Below are 20,910 nucleotides of genomic sequence, written 5' to 3'. Positions count from 1 at the left end.
TGATATTTCTCTATGGTAGTGGAAGTGATAAGTAAAGCTGCTTTCTTGTAAGGCTTTCATGGCATAGCTTGAGTGACCAGAAATGTGAATGGGATCTGAGCAGGGCATTGTGGGAAAATCCATCCAAGTTCTGACTGATGCCTTGTAATTGTGGGGTTCCCATCATAAGATTTACTTACTATGTATATTCCTCTTCTATCTCATTTCTACCTTATTAAAATGCCTATTATTAAGCCTTTTGTGTCAGACCTTTCTGACAGATCCAAGAGCAGCCCTGTGCCATCTTTCTCTCACCTCATCCAGCAGATTGTGAAATTGTGAGGCTGTGGAACTGAGTGTGTGATGAGATCAGATCAGATCTGGAGCACAGCCAGCCACCAGCACAGAAATGAGAGGCAATATCTGAAGTGTGCAGCCAAAGCATTGTTTCCAGACACCAACATCCAATGTATGCCTTGACTGCTTCCCAACTAGCCTTCCCTGTGCCATGCTTTCCTTAAGAAGAAAAATTGGGCAAGTGAACCAAAAAGAAATCATGGCCCATTCCAGTCATGCCCAGTCACACCAATTGCTCTTGTGACTGGGACAGCAAGACTGCAGAATACAGTGAGGAATTCATTTGCTATGCAGTACAAAGAAGCTGTTATCAATGCTGTGATATTTTGGTGGTAGTTCTTTGTTAGCTGAGAACTTGTGGGTTTTAAGGACATGATATTGCTGTTAAAAAAAAATAAATTAATGGAGTTTACCTCGCTTACACTGAGTGACTGTCCATAAATCTCCAGTGGTAAAAACTGTTACAGAGACAAAGCTTCACAGTCTAAGTGAAGGCTGCAATTTTAGAGATGGGTAGGCTGTGACCTTTATCAATCATAACAATGAATCACTTATTAAATATCAAGGAATGAAGGGCTGAGCTTAGGAGTTTGGTATGCTCTACTATGAATGTTCACACAGTGTATACAGCAGTTCTTGTTTTATTTGAGCTATCAGAAAGATAATTTTTTTTCAAACACTAATTATTCTTGTGTGCTCTGTTTTCTTCTTCTTCTACAGCCTATACTTCACAAAAATATTTCTGGTCTTGCAAAACACGTGGAGGCACTTGCTATTTTAAATCTTTGCCTACAACAAGAGTGTAAGGTTAGTATTGTTTATATTCCACGAAGTCAGTCTGATTTTACAGACGCTTCTTTTGGTTTTGTTTTTCCGTGTTACTGCCTTGCATTGAAACTTAAGAACAGAGCCTATGTCCAGGAGAAAATGTCTTCAAAAGCTATATTCTCTCATTATTGTCAGTTTTTTTCAGCTGAATAATTACCCACCAAAAGAAATTCTAGAATGAACACCAGCATAAATGACAATAACTACTTGTTTGTGTGAGATTTTGTTACTTAGTCTCTTAGGCACTGTTCTGAACATAACACATTTTACTCCGAAGAAAACTACAAGCTATTAACATTCCATATTTAGAACATTGTTCTAAATGTTTACAAGTTGAGAACTGTGCTAAATGTTTGCTTAGGTTTCACTGTGATTTTCACTGCTTTTAGGAGATCAATGTTGTGCTGAAATAACATTATTTAAAGCTCAGCTTCTTGAAAGAGAGGTGAAAATAGCACAATAGTTTATGAGAACACTTGTGCAGGTCCATTTCAGAAAACTGGACAAGACCCAAGATGATACCAGAAAACATAGAATCACAAGGTTGGAAAGGACCTACATGTTCCTATGGATTTTTTTCTATGTGCATTAGGCAGAGGATAGAGGACCACACTGTTTGTTGTCAGTAAGATTCTTCTGGGATTTTATAACCTACAAATTATGTTGGCTCATATAAGGAAAGTTTTATACCCAGGCTTCACACTACTACTGAGCAGAATCACTTTGGAGTTCTTAGAGAAACTTGAGTATCAGCATCTCATTCTGGATCTATGTGTTATCTTCTTTTGGCTCTCATGCTGAACTTTAAGATAAGAGTAGCTCTTAAGCATTCTGGAAGAGTGGGGGTGCTTTTGATGATATAGGAAAAACTGCAATACCAGCAAGAACCATAAAGAATCTCTAAAAGCATCAGAACTATTAGAACTAATGTTTGATGTTTTATTTAGGGTGGAACTTGGAATTTCTCTGTGCCCTGGTTTATTTCTTATTCCCCAGATAACTTGATCTCTCAAACAGGGACTGAGAAAGATTTATTTCTGTGTTGGCAGCTTGACCACACTGGCATGCTGAGCTACCATCCTTTCACTTATCTCTCGCAGGTGATTACCCAAATGGAATACCTCTGTCTCTCAGGACAGAGAATTTCTTCATATCACACAGGGTGAGACACACAGACAAGAGTGCTGCTGTGTTGGTACAATCAGTGTTACTAATTTATCCATCATGTTGTATTTTCTAAATCAAGAATTTCAACACCTCCAAATAAATATCAAGAACATAGTAAAGAAATGACATCCTATGTATGTATAAGACATATGTATCCCCTCCTTATAAAAGGAAAACTTAGGAAGACTATATGGGGACAAAGATCAGATGGTGCTGTCTTGCAGGAGATTCATTTTTTTTCCCCTTTGTTCCAATTAAAATCTGATAGTTGTGACCTCGTTGTGCCAGGATATTGTTGTATTTTATTTAGAAGGCCAAAGTTGAGGCAGCATTGCCACAGTCTCAAGAACAAGCTCTGCAGTACTGCTCAGGTTTGGAGTCAAATGAGGTGCTTCATGGGATGGAGAAAAGTGAGTGTGAAGTATTATCTTCTGAGTGGCCCAATTTCCGGAGGAAGAAAGGTCAAGAAAGCTTTGGAAAGCAACAATTGCTATTATTTTCTATAATTTGCCCAGAATCATATCAAGTCTTATACCTCAAGGACTACCATCCATTTATGAGCTACTTGATTGAAATGGCATTCATCTGATTATTCATCTACTACCATTTTACTGTGAACTGAGGGGTAATTAGTTGTTTTCACTTAGCAACTTTTTTCTTTTTTTCTTTTCTTTTCTTTCTTTTTTTTTTTTTTTGGTCTAGGAAATATAACAACAGCAATATCATTGCCCATTTGTTTTATGATAGAGTAATTGAATGTTCAGTGGCTGAGTTATGAGACTGAAGAACAGGTAGTTTATCACAAGTGAATTGGATTACTGCTTTGCAGAACACAGGGGCAATGATGGTATCGCTTAATTATAAACTTCCAAGGCAATCTGCTCAGCGTTTCTTGGGAAGCCTTCAGAGGTGCAGGGCCAAACATGACCTTGAGATCAGTTGCTTAAGAGTTTCATGGACTCTTGGGATGCACTTCCCGTGCTTTGTACCACTTTCAAGAAACACAGCTCATCTGTAACAAATTAAGATCACTTACTTTCATCATTTTATTGCTGGGAGACCATAAGAAATTGCTGTGTGCTCCAGAACCTGTGATTCAACAGGAGAAAAGTAAATGCTGAGATGAGTTTTAATCATCCAATGGACTTGAAAAAATCAGAAACATTTGAGATCCATTATAATTACAGTATAGTGAAGGGGAGCAATGCTGGAAACTTGCCCCACTGACATTTAGAGTTAATGATGGAAAAAACTGTGCCCTAAACGAGAACATAAACTTTTCTTGATTATTAGCAGTTATTTTTTATGAAGAATTATGAACACACACACACAATCACTCCACATAACGAATAGGCATGGTTATTAAATGTAACAGCTATGGTCATTGGCACGCTGTCAATTTCAGGTGCTTTCCCTTAGCTATCTTTTCCTATGATTTCTTTCTCCCAACCATTACAGAACATTTTTATAATCTTAAGGACAATGGCTATTTATTCTCTTTCAATCAAAGGTACTTGCTGTAACTTTTTATTCACCCTGTAGGAATTTTTTAAAAGTTACCATTGTTAAACAGAACTACAGCAAGTACTTTTTATATATTCCATTTATTAGAAAGCACTGATTATCCAGATTTTAAGGGATGTAAGGTTAGGAATATACCACATAATGTAACAAATACAGTCTTCTGTTTCCAGACCAGGTTAGTAACATTATATATACATCACAAGGATAGATGCTGTCTTAATGTGCAATAGGGCCATGGTGGTAAGAATTGTTTACTATCCTTCCTCTTAAGCCCTTTGCCCACTGCTTTACTGTGGTGTGGTAATTCTGTTTTCTGTCTGGAATGTGTGCAAATGTACTTGGTAGTTCACGTGGTTCTACAGTAAATGAATGCAATCATATGGACTTTATGAACTTGTGTGGTGATTCACAGTCATGGGTCTGGTTTAGACAGAGCAGGAAGACTGAAGGAGAGGGATCTCACCATAAGCATATCCTGCAGCTCTTGTCAGAATGCCATGTGAGGGTAAATCTTCAAAGCTTAGATTAACTCCTTTGATGACAGAAGTTTTTAGAAGCTTTTTAAATTCCTTTTTGATCTTTTGATGCATTTTGGGGCTTCACATCAAAATCCTTTTCCCTCTTTGCCCCCTGCAAAAAAAAAAAAACAATCAAAACAACACAACAAAACCAAAACAAAACAAAAAAAACCCCAACACCAAAAAGCCTCAACAACAACACAAAAAAAACCCCAATCCTGCTAAGAACAAGGATGCAGTGAGGCAAACTAACCCATGTGTGAGGGGTTGGCATAGTTTACAAGAGCACTTTCATTCCAGCTTGACAGCAGCATCTGAAACAGCTGTTTGACAGTGTTTGGCACTTTGTCAGGCTACTACTGATAGCATTTTTTCAGTCCACTGGGAACATGCTTAGAAAATTCTGCTATCCAGTGATGTATCTGAATGTCTTTTTCAATAGTATTTAGTGTGGTGGTTGCTGTCAGCCATGTAAGTTGGCACAGCTGCTTCCTGTAGATTATCCTGGGAGGAGGGCAAGCATCACAAGTTATGCAAAGGAAAGGCTGGACACTCACTGTGTGGGATCTGCCTGGCAGAAGGTGTATTGGTGGTGACCTGGGGGAACAGCATATTTGTTACTGCCAATTCTATTGAGAGCAGCTGAAGTGCCTATTCTTTCTTTTTTTTTCATGAACAAATGTTGTCTACTAAAATTCTTACATTTTATAAAAGACATTGGCTTCTATGCAAAGGCTGAAATGTAGGAGAAAGGATTTATTAGCAATATGAAATATATAGCAAAATGGAAAGAAAATGCTACTCAGATGGTGTTTTTACAGATGCTAGATTACTGCTGGAGAACAGGAACAGACACTTGCGCATACAAACCCTTGTTAAATCTTTTAAGCAGTGCACAAGCTTGCTCATGATTTATTCTGTTGGTTATTTTTATTTTCTCTTTTCCTTACAACTGTGATGGATTGCCTGGTTAATAGTGCCTGGAACTCTGCCAGCATCAAATATAAAGTACACATTTATTTATTTTTTTTAACTTGCAAATTTATAAAGATTTACAAACTTGTTAGATGACAGCAGAATGTGCAACAAATTGATTCTGTTTTGAATTCTTTCTGCTGTACAGAATTAACTTGAAAGGAATTCAGGAACAAACATTTTTCTATTACTAATTCCTGGATACTGTAGCTGGCAGACACTTTATTCAGTTTATTCCCATGTTTTTGTATTGTAATAGGTCATATGGTCTTTTTAACTTTGAAGAACAGGCTTCAGGGGGAGCAAGTTACTTGAATAGGTGTGATCCCAGATGTGCTCAAATTTACAAACTTTCTAGAATCTTCAGTACTCCTTTATCCTCCAAATAAATGAAATAGAATGCTGAAAATACTTGGAGGGATGGAGCACTGCAGGATGAGGGGATACTTTTTTAAGCAAAGTGATTGGCTCTCTTATGTGTTCTCTTTCTTCAGGATATTTGCTCCTTCTGGAAACCAAAAGAAACCACAAACCAATCTGTCAGCAGTGATTGCGTACTGAATAAAATGTCTGAGGTGTGATAGGGACAGAGCTTTGAGCAACCTTATCCAGAGAAACCTATCCCTGCCCACGGTGATGGGGGGAATAGCTAAATGATCTTTAATGGTTGCTTCCAACCCCCAAATTATGTATGTTTAATAGCCATGTGAGTGGTAAATTCATTCATAGAATGTTAAAGATTGAAATAGTGATGTATTTAGCATCACCTAAGGTCATGTGGTGGAAAATACAATGAAAGAATAATGGTAGTAAGATGAGGCTTATAGAGTACTGTTACTGTGTCAGCATTAAAGCTTTGAACAAAATCATATTGCTGTCTTACAAATTTGTCTCTTTTCCTCCAGAGAATACTGTCAATTCCGCCTCAGATAACAAAGTTAGGTTTATGTAAAATGGAAAAGTCTGAAATTTTTAATATCGATAGAGCAGAAAAATTCATGTTTGCTTCTGTTACAAAGCGATAAAATTCTTGTCCTCTTTAATCTGTAAACCTGCTTCACAGACTGATGTCACTGGGACTGTGCACACCAGACCAGTAGCAATTATTCCAGCTACTAATGCAAATACAATGATTTCTCTTTAATCTTAGTTTTTTCAAATTCATATCCTAGAGATGGCATCAGTCATCCTAGCACAATGGTATCCCCACTGTGTGGCTGATTGTTTCCTCTTACCTCCAAGTCACTTAAGTCCAATTCTACAGCTAACCCCAAGTTGTTGAGGGATGTTGCTATTGTGCATATGCAGACTCCGTAGGACAGTGCTGGTTGCTGAGGGACTCAACCCAGCGTTGCTCCAAGAAAAATTTTGCATGCATGGATACTGGAGTTTGCTTAGTATCAAGCTGTGAAAATTAGGCTTGTGAACAATGACATGAAAAATGTTTGTTGTCACTGTCAAAAACTTTTCCAGTGAAGCACCAGTGCATGACAGCATCTCTTTCCTATTCTTGTTGTAATCATTTTCAAGTTTCATAATTTCTAGGAACAAATATGCCTTTTGTTTTGTCTTATATGACATGATTCTAATGTTCCCTTACAAGAAGCTGTTTTTCTCCTTGTTAATTACGAAAAAGCAATTCTAGTGACTGTTTTCCAAGTTATCCAGCAATTAAGCAACAAAATGTTTTTCTCTCCCGTGCTTGTTTTCAGAAGCAATAGGAGAGCTGAAGATAGCTATTAATCTTCTCTGTTATTTGCAAAAGATACAGTGCCCTCCCCCACCCCCCTTTGATCTTTTTCTGTAGTACTGAGGATGCCATTTGCTTTTTATTTTGTGGATTGGAATGCTGATGATATTCATTGAGACTTAGCAAATAGATGTATTGGGCTAGCTGCAGCATTTCTCTTTAGATTACAACCCTTCATTTGCATGGAAAAATGTGCTTTGTATGGGAAGATATTTGTCTAATGCTTCCAAGGCCTCCAGCCCTTTACTGTACTTTTTAGCTACCACTTGCTTTTTAGCACAGTTTGGGTCATTGATCAAAAGAATCACTAAGAGTGCTAATTGAACACTTCAGAAACATGAAAGAAGAAAGCAAAGTCTTTTTTTCTTCCTTTCTTTTTTTTTTTTTTCTTTCTTTTTTTTTCTTTTTTTTTTTTTTTTCTTTGAATTAGTTATCTGTTTTTCTTTAATGATAGTTCCAGAGCTTATACTTCTGTCTGGCATCCAGTCCACAGAATTGTCCTTGAATGGGCTGGTGTGACTTATCCAGTGTAAACTACACAAGTCAGCTTTCTCAAAGTGAAGCAAAACGTTTATGGCAGCCTGCTGAGAGGACACTTTCAAATCCTGTTAAGATCTTATGGCACAGCACTGCTGGCTGCCTAAATAACAATTTAATAGGACAACTCAGTTTATTATTTTCTTGGCATTAGTATTGTATCCTTGATGATTTAGCATAAGTGATAGATGGACTCAGAAAACCTATGACATTTTTCAAGTGGCAGAGCAGAGTCTTTGCAAAGCTAGTGTTACGCTTATTTGATGGGTGAAGATGCTCCAGTCATTAGTGGAATGAGGGAGAATTTCAGAATGGTAATTCACACTGTCTTGAGCTTCCTCAGCTAATCTTCTAGTATACACATCTGCTTTTGAACTTTTCTCTGCATTGCTTTTCTTCTCTTTTAGGTAAGCTCCCAACTCTGGGTGCTAGAGTAGCAAGTCAGGAGTGAGGAATGGCGTGAACAATACATATGAATACTTTGTGTACTGGAGGCTGATATTCATAGATGCGGGACAAAGAGAGGTTGGCTAAGGCAGTCTTAACTACCTGTCTACTACAGGCTACTACTGTGAGCCTGAAAAGCTTGTGTACACCTCCTGCCTCTGCCAGTCAGGGCTAAATCCCTATAGGTTCCCCACTCATGGGTGCCTTATGGTTTCCCCTTGCCACAGTCACAGTCCCTATTGTAGAACTGCAGGTTCTCTAGAGTAGGCATCCAGGAGGGTTTTGAATGTTACCGGAGAAGGAGATTTTGTGATCTCTCTGGGCAGCCTGTTCCAGAGCTTTGTCACTGTCACAGTAAAGAGTTTATTTCTCATGTTCATATGGAACTTCCTGTGTTCCAATTTGTACCTGTTGTGCCTTGTTCTGTCACTAGGCACCACTGAAAACTGCCTGGCCCTGTCTACTTGACTCCTACCCGTTAGATATCTATAATCACTGATAAGATCTCCTCTCAGTCTTCTGTTCTCCAGACTGAACATTCATAGGTCTCTCAGTCTTTTTTCACAAGGGAGGAGCTCCAGGCTCCTTGTTCTCTTGGTGGCCCTATGCCCAAGAGCATTTTGTTCCTATCACTTTTTAGCAGCTTGTGTCTAAGACCTGTCTCCTTGAAGATGATTTATTTGTGAGGCAGATGAAGAACATGACAGCTATCCCAAACATGCTAGCATTGGCTAAATCAATACACAGCCAAGGGAGCAGTGGGAATGCTGCCTCGCCCCACCAGTGAGGGCTGATCTGAAGTAACTACAAATGATGTGGGAGATGATGGGGTAAAACATAGCACGAAGTCTAACTGTGATGTTTGAGGAAAGGAAATTAGAAGGAATCCTATGAGTTTCAGACTTTGGGAAACTGTTCCAGCTGTAACTTCAGTAGACTGATAAGAGCAAACAAGAGTGAGAAGCCTCGGTCATATTGGCTGGGGTGTCTTCATGGAAGTCACTGGATGGCCTCAATACCAGCTTGTGCCTGTAATAGAAGTTCAAGCTGCAAAGCTATAATCTTCCTTTCCTGCTGACCTGCTTCAAAGTTTTATTCTTGCTCACAAGCATAGGACAGGGATCTGTAGCTTGTACTTTTCCTAGGACTGATCATTCACATTAAATGTATTCTGAGTGAGTTATCTTCACCATTGTTCCACTTGGGCACATCCTGAGTCTTTTGCGTGGTGTGACACACTTCTGGAGAGTGCACCTACCTACTTATTACAAAGGCTTAAATGTTAAGGGGTGGTTAACATCAACCCTTGATGATGGAGCTGGCATTTAGCTTGGGTCAGTACATTAGCTGTTCTTGCTATTCAGGTGTATTGTAAGCAAAACATTTCTGATTAAGGCTAAACCCTCTGTTGCAGGAAAATAATTTAAATGCAAAAGAATGTTTTGTTTGTACTCTTTGGACAGTATTGTGTACAATCTCTGTGTTGGGTGAGGTATTCTCTGGCCGTATAAGGTCGTCTTGCACTGCTTAAAGGCTTTGCATTCTAACACTTCAACCATGCACAGAGCAAGCCCAGCTTATTTGACATAGCTGGGCTTTATTGCTTTAAAACTGACTAGTATTTAAGTTTCTTCTTTAGGAAAGGCATTAAAAAAATCCAGATTACTGTTATTAATAAGATATGATCTACTCCAGCACATTTCAGAGATTCGGTTCACTAATCTATTACATTACGCTCCCTTATGTTTCAGTATTCTGCAAGTGGAAAAGTAAAGTACGAGATGAACTTTTAAGCAAGGTTTACTTAAGTACAAGGAGCTTAATGTGAATGGATTTTATGTACATATATGTATCCTGCTTTTATTTGCCTGGCAGAGCCCTCAGCCAGTACTTAGGAAGGCATTGTTCTCACAGTTGTACAGTTGCAATGTGAGAGTCTTCGCTTCAAGGGACATTGGTATTTACTGATGGGGAGCATATGCTGGGAGGTGGATGTGAGGGTCTTGTGCAGAGCTGGGAATTCAAAGCAGTGCCCAGGCTTTATGCTCACCTAGATAGCTGTCATCTGACTTCTGGTTGCAGCACTGTGGTTTTGGGATAGCAGTTCTCATTAAGTCTAATTTCAGGTACTTCTGTCTTCTTTATAAATTAGAACTTTGTTTGTGTGTAGTGTAAGTACATGTTAGATCTTCTATATGCTATAATTAACCCTTTCTTTGAAGGAGCAGAGAGCAGAAGGAACATGTATTGAACTGGCTCTGATATATACGTTTAAACAAAAAAGATTTCATTAAAATAAACACTGTGACCCAGAGGAGAGGTAATTTCTATCTGGGGAATCTAATTATCTCATGTTGCAAAACTGAGAGCATAACTCGGAATGGATGTATTTGGGTTGTGTTTGTTTGTTTGTATCTTATTTCCTGTGAAAGCCTCAGTGCAGGATTTCACCAAAGGCAGAAGCTCTAACAGCCAATGGACAATCTTGGTGAAATGAAAGAACTTATGAGGACTCACTCATAAGGTGCTGGAAGGTGCCCTTCTGCATATCGTCTTGCCTTCATTGTTTTGTTAAGGATTCAAGAAAGTTTTGGTTAGGTAGGAGGAGGAGGAGACTGTTTTGGTTTTTAGCTTAAATTCTGACGCAGATTTCTTTACTGCATATTAAAAAGTAGTTCTTTGAAGCTGTAGTCAAAGATATGAAAGTTTAATTCATAGCTGGAACATAGTTTAGGGCCAGAAGGGACCATTAAGATAGTAATTTCCAACCTCCTGCATAATTACTACTTGCTGTTGTGGAGTGAAAGTGAAAAGCTGTTGTGTTTTTTTGAGAAAGATCATTAAAAGCCAAACACATTTTTAACTAGTTATAAATACATTCTGAAGTACCTCTAATGAAATTGAAAATATTAATGTGCTCTGTCCAGGTCACCCATGCAAAAATATATGAGGTGTGTCTTTACTTTTTCAAGATTGCATCAGAATAGTTTATATACTGATCAAAGAAAGGAAGGTAGGAAAAGGCTTGACATTCTTCATCCCTTTTTTGCTGTTAATGTTTTTGGCTTTTTGAAACTTTAAGTTCTATCAGGAGGTAAATATTATTCACAAATTTGGGCTAAAAAGAGAAGAATGTGAGATTTGCATGATATAAACTGATGTCATATCACACACACTGAGTGTTGCAACTCATTCTAGACACTTTGCAGAATGATATTTCTCTTTAACTCACAGAATGTTGAACTTGAAGATTTCTGCTACCAAACTCTTATTATAAAATCAGAATACTTAGGTATCATTTTCACTAGGTAAACGTTAATACAAACATCCAATCAGAATTCTTAATGCCTTACCATGTAACTACTGATTTATATATCATCAGTTACAGTTGAATATATCTTATAACACAGAAAGTGCTGTAAGATAATTGTATCATCTGTGCATAGTGCCATTAAATTTATATGCATGCAATAGAAATTAGGAAGAATTGTGATGTCACTGCATAAAAGTAAGGTCAAGATTTATTCTAGGCCATCACCTTCTCTTACAGTGTTTTCAGTGGGCTGATTTTCATTAAAGTAAGATTTTTTTGCTTGGTACTCTGAATTTGAGGAATACAATAAGACATTTCTTGTCATCATTAAAAGCCATTTAAGTCATAGTGCAGCCCTACGTGGCTGTTTTCTGACAATACATTAGGGACATGTGCATTAATTTCCCATCAGATCTGTAGATATGAGTTGGGACTTATGGGATGAAATTTTCAAGTGGAAGGACAGTAAGAAAACAGGAGATTTTCTTGATTATTCCAAGGTTTGTCTTCAAAGATATGTTTCTCCATAAAAATAATATTCAAGTGAATATTTTTTTTTAATAGGAGAATTGATGCACTTTGCAATTATTGTTATTTTTTTCTGATTTCTGTCAAAGGAAGGAGCTGAACCATAGCTTCTGCAGAGATAGGCAGGAAGCTGTAAGGCTTGACAAGCTGAGATGTTGAGTGAAAGGATGAGAGGCCGGCAGAAGGCTGCTGTTTTGTGTGTGTGGGGAAGCAGCACAATGCCTGCAAGTATTTAAGAGGTATGGAGGGGAAGGGAGAAGAATATAAGAGCTCTGTGTTCAGAGGTGAGTGAAGTATGCATTGTAACCTGAGGGACAGTGAGGTTTCCATTCTCCTACCATTCCTTCTTATGTTATGGCTTTTGTGTACTCATCTTTGGAAGCTGTAATTCTGGGTAGTGTTTTCAGGCTGTGCTTGGCACCTCCCACTGTCCCTTTCCATCCACCAGAGCTAGCTGTGGATCTGATGGGAGATGGTGGAGAGAGGTGGTCAGTTGTGGCAGTTGTTACAGGTGGTAGTGAGACCATAAAGAACAGAGAAATCTGACTGTGGTCATCAGACTTTCACAATCTGTCTCTTTGCAGAATGGAGGGAAAAAAAAGTTGGAACAATGTGATCTAGAGAATAAAATCACAGATAATGTAAAGACAGAGGGAAGAAGAAAGCTAGGAGACACCACTGTACTTAGAAGGGGCTCCACAGGGACACAATGAGAAGGACTGATTTATCTGGAACCCATTTAAAGGGAGATTTCACATGATAGAATGAGAATTGTTTGTATAATGTGTAGTCTACTCAGGTCCATGTTTTCAGATCCAAGCAGCAGTCTATCATCTTAATGCAGTTTTCTGTAAGGGTGGATCTTGAAAGGCAGCTCCTAAAGTGAGTCCCTCTTTTTTCCTCATGAAGATTTCCACCTACTCTTTCATGAAGATTTCCACCTGATCAGTAGCTGGTTTACATATGTATAAGTGCTTACCTCAGTCAAAGCAGGATCCCTGGCAGTACTCAAATCCTTTCCTTCCTGAGTTTCCTTTGCTGAAGTTATTGAAATCCTGACAGCTGTAAGCCTGACCTAAAGCCCCTCACAGATGGTGTGAGTCAGTAGGGTTGGGATCAGTATCCTTGAAATACTGGTGCAAAAACTGTGAGATTGGCTTAGCTGCCAACCGGAACTTTGATTTAGAGCAAAGTTGTATGTCTAGATTTAATTATCCCAAACACAATCTATTATAAATCAGATAGATACAACTTAAAGAAGATGATATAAGAAGTTATAACTCAAATGAAATCTGAGGTTAAAACACACTGTAAATGGATCCAGAGAGCTTTAATTCTGCTCTGTGGTGACAACACAAATAGCTGCAGTGTCTCACGGCAAGTACTCTCCTTTAAACAACTTGCAAGAAAATGTGTGTAGTCACCCTGTTGACTCTGTACGCCCTGTGCTTGGGTGTTCATGAGAAGGAAAGGTTCAGGGACCATTTCATTCACCCTAACAACATCATCTGCCAGCGTTCAGAACAGTCTAAGAATGAACATATACAGTACTGAACATGTATAAAAACCAAACAAAAAATAAAACAGAGAAAACCTACAAAAAAAGAATAACCCCTCCCAAATGCATTAAGTAATAAATAGTTTGTATATGCTGTCATCTCTCTGAGTTCCAACCTCAAATTCATTTCTTCTTATAGTGTCTTCCCAAGATTTACTTTGCAGATAGATATTTGTATGTTCTGACATACAGTTTAAGAACCCATTTTCCCCACTGGAGATTATACTTTTTGAAAGCGTTTATTAGACCAGTCAGGTTTCTGAAATGCTGAGCAATTTATTTTGACTTACTTATTAGAGAAATTGGTAGCATAAGTGAAGCATTTTATTGTAAGCAGTTTCTTTATCACTGAAAAAATGAATGAGGTACGACATGTTGCTTTTGAATTCTTCATCCAGGTGTTAACCAGAACTGAAAATTAGCCTTTATGGTGCTTTTTTGATATTACTGGAAAGCAGAGGGAATGGATATATGTATATATTTTTAAAACCTTTCTTTTCCTGTGGAGTTCTACACAGAGGTTTTCTGATAATCTTGAGTACTAAAACAACATTTTGAGGCACTGCTGAGGTATTTGAAAATATGCGTTGGTCTTGGAAACAAGTGCAGATTAAGTCAGTGGCATCAAGTTAGTCAAGAACAAAGCCACAACGTCCATGCAAAGTTCAGCATCCTTGACCTTTGCAATTCTAGTGGCTTAAGCGACCTAAATCAAGAAGATGAAGAAACGAAGAGTATCGCAGAAGGAGTGCAGAGCAATGGTACATTGCTTGTACTTTCTTTAGAAAATGATTTACATCAGCTATGAAGCGGTTTGGCTAGTTGAGAAATGGAGCAGACTTTGGAGAGGTGTATGCAGCAGTGAATTGCTCTCTAGAATGCTTCCTGGAAAGGCTGGAAACAGCGGACAGAGGGGAATCTTGAGGATTATGGAGTAATGTTCAGAGTCATCACAGGCTCTGTCACTTAATTCCTTCTAATCCCATAATTAGTTTTCTTTTGCATTTATTTAGAGATTTCATTTTCCCACTAATTTGCTTAATTCATTGTTTGTCTCCCTGTCACTAATTCATTTACCATCTTATTTATATCATAGATACATTTTAGTTGTAACTGGTTTTGGGCTACTAGGGTTTATCCTCAAAGACCTCCAGTTCGTTTGTGTTCAGTATTTTTATCTCTGCCATAGCAGTCACAGCTAGGAAGGATATGGAGAGGAGTTATAGTGTCAAATAAAGAATTGTAATGCCAAATAGGAATTTTATTTTGTGCTCTGTAAGTTGTTAATATAATATTTGATAAAGTAATTTTGCTTTTTATACTTACCAGGTGATGTGTTGTATTGTTCTAGAGAAAATTTGACTGTATGGTGTTTACTCTTGATATTTAGAGGTTCTATGTTATGGTTATCAGTTACTGTTTAATCTCTGCTGAAAAGTTGAAGGTACGTTCTAAAGTCTTCAATTCTGTTGACAGTGATTTTAAGGGTACTTAACCAAAAAGGTGTAGTGGTGTAATACGAAAATAGTATCTGGAAGGTCTTTTTGTTTTTCTACATAGAAAGAAATAACTGCCCCAGATAATAAGTGCTGTGGTCACAGCTACCGCAGCACTGTGAGGAGAAGCAGCAGCTTATGAAGCAAAACAATCAGTGACCGTGGTTTGTCCTTTTGTCATGGGTCAGGGATGCTGCCAGGGCTGGAATCACAGATCCTGTTTTCCCTGCAGTAGACCCTCAGTTCTGATTACTGAGCTGGTGTTGAGCATTTGTTGTGCTGTTTCTACTTGACACCATTTCCACTCGTGGCTACTATTTGGCGAGAAAAGATCATCTCTATTTCTTGCTACTTGAAACTTAAAATTGTTTGTACCAGTACACTGCACTGATTTTTAATACTGTAGTGAATTCAGAGTAGGAACAGAAAAATATGTCCGCCAAAAGCTGGTTTATCCATTTTCAGTTTTCTGATCATTGGTCAGCGGTCAGAGAGGCACTAATTAATTGATGATGGCTGACGACTAATGGAATGACGTTCAAAGGATGCAGAACATTGTAGGAAAGTGTTCATCGGTAAGTTAAGTAAGGAAAGAAGTAAGCAGTGTGAGGCTCTTTCAGGGTTCAGAAGGGTCAACCATAATCTGAACTGGCTGAGGCAAGGTCAGATGTCTCTGCTTAGTGATGTCCTAATTAGTAGTGCTACTGATGAACTATGAGAGCAATACTGGCAGTCTGATGTTAATCATATGAACCTAACTCACTTAATTGGATTGTGTTTTGCCACTTTGCAAATCCTAATTATACAAAGAGGCTATTTAACAGCAAACACGCTTTAACTCTACAGAAGATTTTTTTCCCTTGTCATAACTGTTCTTCATTAAAAGGTTTCTTTACTTTCACAAAAGATTATTTCACTTGAGTTAGAGAGCAGATATAGGGTTATTATTATTATTTTTAAATCTTAAATCAATATTTAATGGTAAAATCCTGCCAGCTGGGAGTTTCTACAGTTTCTAAAGAGATGATATAAATGCGAGAACGTTGTCACAAAATAATAGTCTCCTGCTGATTCACAAAAACCAAAGCAGAGCAAAGTTATTGACGGTAAAGTGGGGAGACATTGATTGTTTGACAGTGTTTCCTTACAATGAGGTTGTAAGTTACTCTTCCTTTCTGTTAGTCCAAATGAATAATATAGATTTATTTGTTTTGCTACGTGGGTGTCAGTGCAGCAGTGAATACTGTGTTACTATCTAATTGTATTCTGTTTGAGCTATAAAACAAATTGACTGATTTGGGTTTCTAGAGGTAGAGGACTTCAGGCTCTTCATCCCTACTGTGCTGTTCAGCAAATCAGGCTACTTCCTGCACAAGGTTGTATAAAGAACTATATTATCACATTATCTCTCTGGGGTGGTACATTTCTGTGGTGTTCAAGGACCAGAGAAAGTTTGACTCTATCTCTCCTAGTTTCTGGGAATGGCTCTTTCTTGCCTCAGCTATCTTTTCAACTGTGTATCTTGTCTTTACCTCCTGGTCATCCTGACTAGTATCTCTTATATGGCAGGCAGAACAGGGACAGGCAGTAAACTTTCTCTTCCTGATGCTGAGTAAAACAAACTGGAGGGTTTTCCCAGTGCCTGCTATACAGAAAAAAATTGACTTCTGACAGCCAACATGAAACCTCATCTTCAAACAACTGCATTTGAAGAAGTGTCCTACCTGGTTATTGCTGCCTACATGGTGTCTGAGTTTGAGCAGTCTTCTTTATCTATTTCTTTTTAATTTTTAATTTGCTCCTGCTGAGATTGTTTACCCTGAAATATTTGTCTTCAGGGTGGATTGTTCAAAAGTACAAATGTTGGCCTAAGCTGGCTCCCATTGAAAGCAGTGGTGGAGCTCCCATAACGAGAATGGTTGAACTGAAACTGTGTGGTAAATTATGCAAGTGCAGCTTCTCTCACAAATGCAGCTTCTTTATTTTATGATATGTGAATACATCATACAGTGCTGCAGTGAGTGGAGTTCCCTTGAAGCGCTATAGGCGTGTATGCCTAGTACTCAAGCAGAACTAATTAGTCCAGCTCATCAGCACTGTTTCTCTGTGCCCACATGATTTTAAGGAACCCCCCTGTGTAGCTGTTGGTGTGTCACTTTGTGCACTAACTTACTTGGCGCTTCCTTGGCAGTCTTAAAAGCAATACAAGGTGAACATGCCCCCAGAAAGCTGTGTTTCGTCATTTCAGTGCCTGTTTATTTCAAGATGGCAACTGTATGCTTATTTCCACAAAAGACAGATGTACTTTTCTTTTCCAGAAATACAAATGAAGATGACAGCTACCACAGACAGCAGCTCTGATAGGCTCCTTCTGTTCTCAGTGGTATCCGGATCAGTTTTCTTCATGCACAAATCCCAGAATTTCTCTTTTGGAGAATCAAAGACAGCTTTAGTGGATTGGTGAGTAATTGCAAGTCAGCAGGTAGAGAACCTCAAGAGAACAGTGTGTTTTCTTAATGCACTTTTTTTCCAAAAAAAAATTTGTGATTTCAAAAAATTGCTCTTGTAATTTGAGTTTTATTTATTTTAAGAATATTTCCAGAAATAGGATCTTTAAATCTGAAAGTAGCCCTATGCACACCTGTCAGATGTTACTTAGGTCCCTCTCTACTCTGATTTTGGCTCACAAAGCTGCTTCTAATGGAGTCGTTAACACTTCTGCTCATGGAGATCTGCAGTCCTCTGAGGCAGAGACCTAAATACACGCCTTGTTGTGACCTGCAAGTGGGTTAGGCTGACACAAAACTGTATGTAACCCAGGGAAGGAAAAATAAATAAATGGTGCTTCTGTGGTGCACTCAGAAACCTTTGTGGCCTTTGTGGCCAGGCAGGTTGCAGACCTGGTCAGTGAGTGCTACTGCACATCCCTAGTAGAGGTGCCTTTATTTCTTGTCACAGGAACCTGAACAAAGTGATGGGGTAGGATAGAAGAAAAGCATCTGTCTGACACAGTAAACCAGCTACAAAACAGCCACTTAGATGTTGCCTTGCTACCTACTACCCCATTATCTATCTCCTCTCTTCTCAGACAGCTGGGGCACCTGTATCTATCTAATTGCATTTTCTTCTGCTCGGGCATCTGCCTTTAATTTTTCATCACGTTACAGATCTAATTCAATCTATGATGTTTCAAAAGAAGTTCTCACTATAGCATTTCAAATGCTTTACAAAAGCAAGGACCATGAGAGGAAATGAAATACGGCCAAGGACTTTGTGCTTTCTTTTTTCTTTCATTCTTTTTTTTCCTATTATGGTTAGCTTGTTATTTCCAGGGAAGGTCTTCTCAAAAACAGTATGTGGATTTAACTCTCTGAGAATGAACTACAATAGAGCCAAGTGTGATATCTCTTGGCAGGTTGTTCCATGCCTTCCTGCTTTTGTAAATGATCTGTTGTCATTTGAACATCTGATCATCTCCAGCTGTGGGATCTCAGAGAAGTATAACAGTGTGTCTGAAATGAAGTGGATTAGCTGCTTTTGAGGTACTGATGAGCAAAAATACTAGAGAATCTATGCCCATATCACCTCCAAAAGAGAGAATTAAAACAAATAAAGTTCTAAATTTCAAATTATATATCTAACAGTTGTATTGTAAAATTGCATGGTCATTTGAGGTAAGCTTCCAGCCTGTGTGGGTCGGATGGGACAAGATGTAATTTCCATCCTCAGGTTTAGCTCTTGGCTTGCTGCAGGTATGAGTCTCACTATTCTGGTGGGCTGCGCCCTGAGCTCTGGTTCAGTTTTCAGAACAGAGATCTACCGAACGTAAATACTGTGTCACAATAGGTTTAGCAGAGGGAAGCAAAGGAGTTAAATGCAGCATACTATATATATTTCTACGTTAATCTACAACACTGTGGGGAAATAAGATATGAATCAAAAATGAAATCAATCACCCTGAGAAAATATCTCCTAACCTAAAAGTAAACTCTACCAAATAAAACAATAAATACTTATGTGTTTTCCAGTGTTGCAAGATTATTAGATTTTTAAAAAAATCGGTGTTGAAAACTACTGGCATGATCGGAAGCTTTTCTTTTATTAGGTAAACAATCCTTTTTCCCTCTCTCTGAAGCAAACAGGCTCTTGAGAGTGATTAATAATTTATGGCAGAGAAACTGCAATTGTAGGTAGCATTTTTGCCCTGTTAGTGTAAAAAAAAAACAACAAAAAAATGACTAACCTATTTGCTGAGGTAGATGGGCACCCGTTCTAAGAGAAATAACCGGTACCTTAGGAAATGTTGCAAATAGATGGCTACCATACTCTGTGCACAGAAATAGGTGATTAAAACTGAGAAACTGAAATAAATATGACCCTCACCTTAGCAGGCTTCTGGGCAGAGTTGTAACTTAATTCTTGTGAACACTGAATAAGTTTTCACGAGGGCAGGGTCTTGGTTTGCAATGCCTCCAGGGTGCTGTAATTGCTGTGCTTTTGCAGTGATGCTCAGGGACTGCAGTCACTGCCATGGGCTCTTTGTGTGAGGGGTGGTGGATCATGAGCTGTAGAAGATAGTGTGAGCTGGAGTGTTTTGTTGTCAGGCTTTGATCTCCATACCGAATTTACTGAAATATGTTGACTTACTGGGGTTATGAGGTGCAAAGGGTCAGTGCAGTAGAGGTGGAGACAGGGTCTCTGGTAGCAGTAGGAGCAAGTGAAGTGATGGGGTATGTTAGACAGTGACACAAAATTACATAGGAAATATTTAATTGGTGTTATCTAAGCATTGGTACATCTTTTTCCTAACCTTGAATGTGCTCTAGTTGAATTACTTGCAGAAGGACATCACAGAAATAGAAGAGATTCAGAGGGCAATGGAAATTATTAGAAGCAGAGGGGCTAACAACCAAAGAGGTATTTATAAGGCTTGCTTGACCTAGCGAAGGAAGATGTTAGGGTTATATAAAATATGAAGTGGTATGGAGAAGCTCAGTCTTTTTACTCTTATAATAAAAGAACAAAGGAATGTTGAAATTAAAAGGCAACACATTTAAAACAGATGAAGAGAAACATATTTTCATGCGACATTTATTCAGTCTATAGAAATTGCTGAAGCAGGGTGATGCTGTTGCCAGTAGATTGGTTAGGAAATAAAAATGACAAGACATACATGAAAAGAATTTCAGTTACATAAGCCAGGAAAATAGTTAGAGAATATAAGCAATTAATCAGCCTTCAAGGGAAAAATAATGATCAACTGCTGGGTGCAGGAAGACTTCTCTGAGCCTTGAATTCTTAAAGAGGCAAAACTTCTCTTTAATTCAATAGAATTTGTGCTAATTAAGGACTGTGTGATGGGCTTCATCACTGCACCTTTTCCACATGATCACACAATTAGCAAAAAGTGTATTTAAATAAACAATGCTTACTGTCCAGTGCCCAAATACAGGATAAACCCCATCCCGTTGTCCCTTATTCTTCTGGAATATGTTCTCATGAAGCAGTCTGCTAACACTTGGGTATGGCATGTAGGAAGCATTCTACCCTGTAATGCTAAAGTCAAGTTACTCTGATAGTCTCCATTTAGGCAAGGATAAAGTCTTGGGAAGAGTCACACCAAGATGTGAGGCTTCCTGCATGGGTACAGAAGTGCCTGATAAGATATGAGTATTTATGAACATGCTTTTTCTCTTAGGGTACACAAGCTCTATTGTGTTAATACCAATATTCTACTTAGAAAATTCTAGAATGTAAAGTTTTAGCTGTTATGTGCTCTTTGTTTTGTTAATGTCAAAAAAGGTGTTTACAACTGCCTGCCCGTGATGTGGAATTGAATGAATCTACATTGTGAAAATACAGAACTGTCTGCCTGCCATATGTTACTAGTTTCTAATGTTAAGTATTATTCTGAAAGAAAAGCTGCAATATTC

The sequence above is a fragment of the Coturnix japonica genome, chromosome 4 (genome assembly GCF_054131305.1).
Source record: "Coturnix japonica strain WE chromosome 4, WE-NBRP24, whole genome shotgun sequence".
Classification (NCBI taxonomy): domain Eukaryota; kingdom Metazoa; phylum Chordata; class Aves; order Galliformes; family Phasianidae; genus Coturnix; species Coturnix japonica.
Note: the sequence above shows the minus strand (reverse complement) of the source record.